This window comes from Nannospalax galili, unplaced genomic scaffold, assembly GCF_000622305.1.
Source record: "Nannospalax galili isolate Female #2095 unplaced genomic scaffold, S.galili_v1.0 scaffold294, whole genome shotgun sequence".
In the NCBI taxonomy this organism is placed as follows: Eukaryota; Metazoa; Chordata; class Mammalia; order Rodentia; family Spalacidae; genus Nannospalax; species Nannospalax galili.
Window position 1 is genome coordinate 193,433 of NW_008335053.1, and position 9,830 is coordinate 203,262.

General features: G+C 41.8%; 1 pseudogene; it reads right to left on the bottom strand.

Moving 5' to 3' along the window:
- Positions 1-2,792: 2,792 nt before the first annotated feature.
- The window catches only part of LOC103731377, a 10,145-nt pseudogene continuing 3,107 nt past the window's right edge, over positions 2,793-9,830 (bottom strand).

Sequence of the window (9,830 nt, forward strand, 5' to 3'; positions counted from 1 at the left end):
ACTGTAAACCTAAAAATTTACAGCCAATTTTGAAAGAGATGCATCTTAGCTCTGAAAATTGTTATTGAGTATGTCAATGCTGTTGTAATGAAATGCTTCTTCTAAGTATGTGGTTATTAAATAAATAATTAACTGGGGAAAAAAGACATTATTTATTACCAAATACATTATAGGACCCAAAACATGCTTTTAGAAAAATAAGTATCCAAATACCAATACGGGCTGTCTGGAGCCAAATGATACATTCATGAAGAAATACATTTAGAAACAGTTTAGATAACATATTTATGGTTAGGTCACTAAAGGGAAAACCATCTTTAAAAAAAACTTCATTTATTTACTTAATGTGTATGTGTGTGGACTTGCATGCCATGTTGTCCCTATAGAGGTTGGAGGACAATCTGAAGGTCTTTCCTTCCACCACATGGGTCCTGGGAATGGAACTCAGGTGGTTGGGCTTGGAAGCAAGCACCTTCATTCACTGAGCCATTTCACAGATCCCAAGAAAACCATCTTTTTGGCTTAGATATGACTTTTGAAAATCTTTGATTTAAAGCAGAAAACAACAGTGGCAACTCTGCATGCTCCATAGTTCTTTAGTAATGCATTACACAAGTGTGAATTCTGTACTAGCTGATTTTTAGTTAAATGAGTGGTGTAAAATCTCCTGACCTTAGGCAGATACTGTACATGGTTACATTTGCAAATCCAAGTTCAAACTGGACTTTGCATCTGACTGGTGAGGAACAGACACTGGACAACAGCTAGTTCAGCAGGAAGAGCCACCTCCCATCTCTCTAGAAATTGCCTAATTGCAGCCCTGGTCACTAAGCAGCCTCCTGGGTCATCCTGAGGCCAGCAAAAGATAATCAAGGATGCAGCATAGAATACTGCACACAAGCAACAGGCCCCTAAGGCATCATTCACTAGCAACTGTATCATAAATGCAAAGTTTAAGTGGCAGGTCTAACCCTGGAAGCCCTGGAAGTGGACTCAATATATTGAGTAATTACAGGATAGCTCACCTGAGAACCAGAGAGGACAGGACAGGAGTTCCAGAACTGCTAAGGGCTCATCCCTTCACTCTCAGTTATCAGGGAGTACAGGCATGTAGGAACCATAGACCTGAGAACAGAATTCATCCCGGTGCTTTCAGACCTACCTCTTGAAGCCCAGAGCAAGCATGTCTCTTTTCCCACAAGCCCAACATTTGTAAAATTAAGGTTCTGGAAGTGACTCTAAAGGGTGACTAGGGACAAAATTCTCTCTCCCTACTTCCCTTCAAAATATTTTCTTAATTAGAATTCATTAATTCATTTTCTTGATTGAAAACATTTACTGGGTGTTGTGGCTCATGCCTTTAATCCCAGCACTTGGGCAGCAGAGGCAGGCAGATTTCTGTGAGATTGAGGCCAGCCTGGTCTACATAATAAGTTCCAGGTCAGCTGGGGCTATAGGGAAACACCGTCTTGAAACAACAACAACAACAACAACATTAATAATAAATATTTTAAAAGCATTCATTTGGTCTTTGGAGACCAGAGGGTGTGATTTCTAAGAGTAAATATTTTAAGGTTCGATCTGTAGGTCTTGCTACAATAAAGAGGGCCATGACTGACTTAAGAGTTATAACACCGGAAAGTTCTAAAATAAATAATTTTAAAGTAGTCATTTTTTAAAAAAAGGAGTAGTTGACTAATGTGGGAAATTTTACTCATAAAGGCAATTGTGTTATGGATTTGCTAAAAGAATCTTATATAATAAAATAGAAGGCTCAGGCTGGGAGATCCCTCAGTGGATAAAAGTGCTTGCCACACAAGCCTGATGACCTGAGTTCCATTGCTGGAAAACAGGTAAAAAGCCAGATGCAATGGCATGCATCTGTGATCCCAGCACTCCTGCTGCTAGATGGGATGCCAAGATAGGAGAACCTGCCAGAAACTTGCTGGTCAGTCAGTCTGAAACTTGGCCCCAACAAGGTGGAAGGCAAGAACCAATTCCCAAAAGTTATCCTCAGATCTACACACGCACACACACACACAGAGCACACAAATTAATAAAAACTTTTAATTAAGAAATAGAAAGCTGCCAGCCACATGTCTGACCCCCATGCCTTGGCCCCTCCATTCTCCTCCTCAAGGCAACTACCAAGATTACTAGCTCACCTGCTCTGAGAATTTTTCTTTAAAACTCAAATAAAATTGTAAAAGCTTAAAAAATAGCTCATGGCTGTAGAAATGTACATAAATTTGAAAGGAATATTATGTTAGTCTACCAATTTAAATTTATATCTTTCATGTATTAGCAAAAATAAATCTTCTAATGATTCTAACTTTCATTAGCCTGTTTATGTCTCTACACTGCCAAGATGGCTCACCCTTCCCTCTGAATATGCAGTTAAACTCAGGGCAAAGGGACAGTCTTGACTCAGGAGTGCCAGATGTTCCAGAGAGAAATCAGAAAGTAACTACTACAAATGTGGAACCCCAACTGTCCATCAAGTAAAATGGTTTGAGACAAATGCAGATAGAGATAGGGATGGAAAGTGGCTAAAAATAACTATCAACTGTGAGACCTCATGAAGACAGAATGTCACACACTGTCACCACAGGACAAGCAGCAAGCCATCCCACTGGACACAGAAACTTTCAAGTAAATGCACTGGTGTAGGTGATCTAAACCAGGCAGGCAGCATGCTGATGAAGGGACTGTCTTGGTGCTGGGTCCTTCTGGAAGCCCTTTCCCTTGGAAGGTAGCAGCAGCAGTAAAGGCACAACGCCCTCTACAAGACTCTATTTGGCTGTGTTCTTTGCTCTGTAACTATTATGCAGCATTTCAGACATAAAGTCCAGGTTCTCTGGGTCCCAAATCTCCAGCTCGGCATTTGGGATGTAGTGCATGCCTGTAAACGCTGACAAGAATGGTCTCACATCTGTATACAAGTTTGGGGGGGCTGTGTCTCTGTAAAAACCACCCTCCACCAGTGTGTTGCAGAAGGGCCCGTGGTGGCCATGAAGCAGGATATGTACATTCATATTCCAGATCCACTAATGTTCCACCATGCAGCTGGGGTCCCAGCTGTAGATCATGCTGTAGCCATACCTTTTATGTTTCATAATGAGCCCAGTGGAGTAGTGGACATCCCTGAGCTTCTCCCTGGAGTGCAGTTTAACTTCCATGCCTACTTCCTCCCTTGTGTACTCCAGTGTTTGAGTGTGTGCTGTACCAGGTAACCCAGTGTGCTGCCCAGGGTAGGAGCTGTGAATATGCTGGATGATATCAAGCACCTTCTCTGGCTAGATGCCCAGGTAGAAGTAGAAGCTAGCCTAGAGGAACAGGACCTGTATCTGATCCAGGTACACCACCAATGGGCCCAAGGAGTCTCTGAAGAGCTGGTAGGACTGAATGGTGCTGGTGCCTTCCCTCTTGCCTGGGCTCAGTCCTTACCATTCACTGCAGAAAACATACAGCAAGACTTTCATGTGCTAGCCAGTCAAGGTACTCCCCTCAACATCTTCCTGCCCTTCCCAAAAGCATCTATGTAGATGTAGTCAAAGATGAACAGGGTTGCCTTTTCTGTGCCTTGGCACCACCATAGTACGAAGTGGCTTGGGGAACTGCAGGCTCCAGTGGGACTGCCGACTGTTTGAGCAGTGGTCAGATAGAGCAGAGACATGCTGATGACAATTCTTGTTCTATACATCTAAACTTGGTACATGTATAGGTTGAAGGTATTATAGTAATCTACCTGGTCCCCCTTGAACTTCAGCTGGTTATAGAGGACATTAGTTTACGGCATCAGAACCCGGCTCTGGGAGTCCTACCTCCATTATGGAGGATCTGCCTGCCTTGAAGGCCAGGCTGAGATGACAGCTACTGATGCTGCAGAGGGTTTGCAAATGAACTCCACGATGCTGTCCATCTTAATGCTGTCCATCTAGCCCTGGATGTCTTTGCTGCTGAATTTAGAGAGAGGGTTGCCATACTGATCAATGTACATAGTACCTTCAAGATGGTTTAAATATTTTTTTTTGCTTCTATAGGTAGTAAATAATTTGGGGGAGGGGGTATTTTGGGTTAAAATTTTCCGAGTTGCATACTAACTCATCTTTAAAAAATATGTATGTCTCCTCAAGATCTCTTGTTTTGTTTTTATTATTTTATTTTTTGTTTTGTTTTGGTTTTTTTTTTTTTGAGACAGAGTCTTAGTATGGAGCCCTGACTAGCCTGGAACTCCTATGTAGACCAGGATAGCCTTGAACTCACACAAATCCACCTTTCTCTGCCTCCCAAGTACTGGGACTAAAGGTGTGTGCCACCATACCTGGCCCCCTCAAGGTTTTCAGTGTTATCAAAGCCATCTCAAGGAGTCTGCTCTGAAAAGAACCTCTTGAGAATGTGGCTATCCTGGCTTTCTGCTGAGCTGTGTATTGCTCCAACACTGACCTAGTAGGAAGGGCTATAGTGTTTATAGTGTTTCATGAGGGAAGGCCACCTCATGGATACTGTCTTCTATACCTTATCACTGCTCTGGAATACCTTGCCTCAAGCAGCTAGGTTTTTTTTTAAAGTACAATATATTATTATATATATCACCACTATTTTTGAAAGCATGAAAACTATGGAAAATTAAGGTAAGAGGTTTATCTACTTGGTATCACTTTGTGTGTGTGTTTTGTGTGTGTGTGTGTGTGTTTTTTTTGTGTGTGTGTGTGATGTATGTAGTATCAGGTATATGTGGTGTAGGTGTGTGTGCATGTTATGTAGTATTGTGTGTATGTGGTATGTATGTATGTGGTGTGGCATGTATGTCTGGTATATGTGTGTATGTATTTGTTAATGTAGATGTGTGCACTTGTGTAAGTGGATTCGTACGGGAAGGGTATGTGCATTGCTGAGCCTGTGGAGGCCAGAAGTCCACTTCTGATGTCTTTCTGCCATTGCTCTCCACTTTTATTTTTTGAGACAAGGTCTCTCACTGAAACTGACACTCATAGATTAGGCCAGGCTGGTGGCCAATGAGCTTCAGGGATGCACCTGTCTCCCCCCACAACCCCCACCAGTGCTGGCTGGAGTTACAGGCATATGCTGCCTTGTGCAGCTTTTTATGTGGGTTCTGGGGCTCTAAATGCAGGTCCTGATGCTTGCGAGGCAGACATCTTACTGACTGAATCATCTTCCCAGACCTGTTTCTTTGAGATAAGGTCTCACTCTGTACTCAGGATGACCTTCAATTTGAGGCCTATCTCTGCCTCAGGCTCCCAAGTGCTAGGATTACAAGTGTAAGCTCCACACAAGGCTGCTAACACTTATTTTATTTATTTATTTGTTTGTTTATTTTTATTTTATGTATTTAAGTGTTTTGCCCACATTCAGCTAAGTGAACCATGTGTGTGCAATGCCCACAGAGGGCAGAAGAGGGCACAAGATCCCCCTGGAGTTACACATGGTTATTAGCTACCATGTTGGCGCTGGGAACCAAACTTGTGTCCTCTGCTAAGAGCAGCCAGTGCTCTTAACCATGGAACCATCTCTTTGGCCCCTAAAATCTGTCTTTAGAAAGGAAAATAATGACAAACAGGATAAATAGGGGGCCAGTGAGTAAAGGCCCTTGCTGCCCAACAATACAAGCCTGACAAACTGTGTTTGATTCCTGGAGCCCACATAAAGTTGGAAGGGGATACCAACCCCTCAGAGTTGTCCTTTGATCTCCACATGCTCACCAGTGCACACACCCTTCCCACAATAATAATAAATACAAATTTTAAAAGAAGATAAGATTAAGAGACCATATACTTCTATTGTAAATAAGAAAAGCACTAAAATAGTATTGAAAATAATGAGCCATCAACTAGATATGGTGGTGGAGACTTGTAATTCTAGCACTTGAGAAATGAAGGCAGGAGGATCAGGAGTTCAAAGTTATCCTCAGTTACATAGAGAGTTTCAGGCCAGCCTGGTCTACATGATAGCCTGTCTCAAAAAACAAACAAAACAAACAAACAAAAGGCCAAAGTATCAAGACCAATGAGGGATGCCACTCTTTGCCTATCCTCTTGGCAAAGATACAGTAATAATAACAACAATTACAGTAATACTTAGTGTGAGCTACACTTAGGGAAAATGAGATGTATCAGTGATTTATTCCTATGTAACAGCCATTGCAAAGTAGTTTGAAACAGGTCATTCATTTTGCTCTTGAATCTGCAATAAGAGCAGAGTTCAGGAAACACCATCTTGTCTCTGCTCTACACAGCATGTGTGTGTGGGTGCCAGGCATCTGGCAAGTTGCTATTGACTGTAGTCTGGAAGCTCAGCTGGGGTGTGGACGGGGCTTCCCATCCACTCCATGAGGGCCTCTCCACAAAGCTGCTTAGGCTTCCCCACAGTACAGCTGGCTGGATTCCAAAGCAAGGACAAAAATGTGGCATTTTATGTCCTAGTCTCAGAAGTCACATTACTACTACTACTACTACTACTACTACTACTACTACTACTACTAGACATTTTGTAGCCCAGGCTGGCCCCAAATGTTCAGTGATCCTCCTGATTTATCTCCTGAGTGCTGGAATTACAGGCATGTACCATGAAGCTCATCTGTAGCCATTAGTTTAAAAAAATGTGGAGGTGATGGAGTTTCTGGAGTGATGGCTCAGCAGTTAAAAGTACATGCTTCTCTTCCAGAGGACTGGGTTTGGTTCCCAGTGCCCACATAGTGGCTCACAACCATCTATAATTCCAGTTCCAGGGGATTCAGTGCTCTTGTCTGGCCTCTGCAGGAATTGCATATATACATGTAGGTGAAACACTCATACACATAAAATAAAAATAAATGAAAATTTAAATTTTTTTATTTATTATTTTTATTTTATATGTATGCATGTATTGTCTAAATGTAGGTAAGTGCACCCGTGTCATGCAATGCCTGCAGAGGTCAGAAGAGGCTGTCAGATCCCCTGGGACTGGAGTTACGGACAGTTGTTAGCTGCCATGTCGGCGCTGGGATTCGGACCCAGTTTTACTGCAAGAACAACCAGTGTTCTTAACTGCTGAGCCATCTCTCCAGCCCCTAAATGAAATATTTTAAAAATAAATAATCTTTTAAAAGTTTCTTACAGAGGCTGGAGAGATGGCTCAGGGGTTAAGAACACTGACTGTTCTTGCAGAAGACCCGGGTTCAAATCCCAATACCCACATGACAGGTAACAACTGTCCATAACTACAGTTCCAGGGGATCCATCACCCTCTTCTGTCTTCTGTGGGCATTGCATGACATGGGTGCATTTGCACACACACAGGCAATACATGCATATACATAAAATAAAAATAATAAAATATTTTTAAGTTCTCACTAATGTATACAATTATATGAATAAATGAGTTTCCTTGCACCGTTTTCATACATGCAGCTCATGCGATTTAATCACATTCCCTCCAGTACCTTCTTCCGCCCTCTTCCAATGGTCCCCTTTCCCACAGAGTCCTCCTTGTGTGCTCATGTCTTTTTTAAAATCTAGATTCCACATGAGAAAGAAAATGTGATGCTTGGCTTTCTGCTGCTCTCCTAGTCTGGTGTATTTGCTTGATATAATAATTTGCATTTGTATCCATTTTTCCGAAAACTTGATTTTGTTCTTCTTAATTGGTTGAATAAAGCTCCATTGTGTGTGTGTGCACGTGTGCGCATGCACACGTGCATGCACATATATATTTATCACATTTTCTTTATCAACTCATCTGTTGATGGACATCTAAGCTACTTCATACACATAGCATTAGTTTGCTGTTCTGTTGGCTGAAGAAGAACTAATGACTGGCCCAGGACAAGTTCAAAAGCCTGCACAAGTTCAAAAGGAGGAGTCCTAAGGCTCTATGATTTGAAGGATGTGACAAAATTCCGGAAAACCATGTGAGACAGAGGTACTGTTAAGGCTATCTTTAGAAAACACAGTCTGCTCCTGGGTTCCCTCATTCACTGCTAGTGGTAAACTGTACAACCTTTGGGAAACATATACTGTAATTCAAAATATAATAAATATAACTGGTAGAACATTTTAGAAGTCTTAATATATGTAACCTTTGATCCAAAATTCTATTTCTAGAATTCAATCTAAAGAAGTAATTGAGGATATTTACTAAGATTTGCTACATTATGAATATTTATAATACCAAAATGAGATTAACCTAATGTCCAAAAATAGGAAACTGATTGAATCTGGTCCATTGTTACAATAGAATACAACACAGCACTAAAAATGATTTGAATATTTTAACCTGAAATTACACTTATACTGCATTGTTAATAGAAAATTTCAAGTTTGTAGAATGATTTTATTTTTAAAAAGAATAAATATATGTCTACATATTTATGTATATCGAATAGCTGTGTGACAACCTGGGATAGAGATATAAACCAAAATGTTCATAGTGGAAAAAGAGAACCAATGCTTGCAAGTTGCTATCTGACCTTCCACATGTGCCCTCCTAAAAAATAGAAGAGAGAACTATTTCTGTGCACTTAGGTCACTAACTACAGGGCTACATTCCAGGAAAAATGGAAGACAGGATTATCTGTGTGGAAGTGGACTTGATCTAAGAGTGGGCCTAGCTTACATCACTCCCCGCTGCTTCCTTGCTTCACAGGTGTTTCTGTTGTGACTCTACATTAGGCTCAGTTGAGACATCACATCATTCCACTTGAAAGCCTTCCTGGCCTCCCAAGCATGAACCAGTGCCCCTCCCTGAGTTTCCAGGTCCCCCTCCCACAAGAGTATCCAAGGCACTTCAGGAAGAACATCTGGCTACCATATCTTTAGTACCTCCTCTAAGCTCCATGAGGACAGCATGGTCATCTCTTCCCTTCCACAGCAGTCTGTGGTCTAACATGAGGCTTACATATAACAGGTACTCTGAAACCATCTCCTGGGTGCCCAGGAACACATTATAGAGTACTTACTTCCCCAAAATGTATCATATATATATGTGTATATATATATATATATATATATATATATGGTCCTTAAATATCAGCGATACTTAATGAAGTGAAAACAGATTACTGAATGAATAACACATGAATGAAACTGAATAACAAATTAAGAAGTAGCTACTATTATAGAAAAAGGATTATTTTAGAGTTAAGGAGACTTGAGTTCAAATCCTGATACTGCCGTTTACCGGCCATGTAACCTCCAGCAATTCCTTCTTAGCCTGATCGTCTTCAACGGCACTGAGATGAACAGAATTAAATGTGTGTCTGACAGTGCCCAGCACATAGAGGAACTCCAATGCAGTCCTCATTATTAACATCATCCGCCTTCACAGGAGGCCAGGGATTGTGATGGGGATGGACCTTAGCTATTCAACAATCAAACACAACCAGGCAACCAGCACCACTAGGAGTTGTGTGAGCCAGCAGGAGGCACCAGGCATCAGAGGTGACACGGTGTCCTGGCCATTCCATTACAGTGAGGAACACCAGAAACGAGATGTCTGCCTAGGGAATTGCATAGAGGTCCTTCCTCAGGAAGCCCAGTGACATTCCTCAAAGGCAAAAGCACGTTATGTCTTCAAAGTCCTTGATCTCTCCCCACAACTTAAAAAGTTTAATTCCTTGAATTGCTTTGAATAGGTAGTGCATGCCACAGTGCTCAGAAACACCCCAAAGGACACCTGCTGAAAGGCTGCCCTCCCAACCACATGGTTCCTAGCCCTAGGAGCAAACTGCGCCACTAGGGGCTTCGCACGTGTGTGTGTGTGTGTGTGTGTGTGTGTGTGTGTGTGTGTGTGTGTGTTGTTTCAATGAGAATTGTCCCTCATAGGCTCCAGAT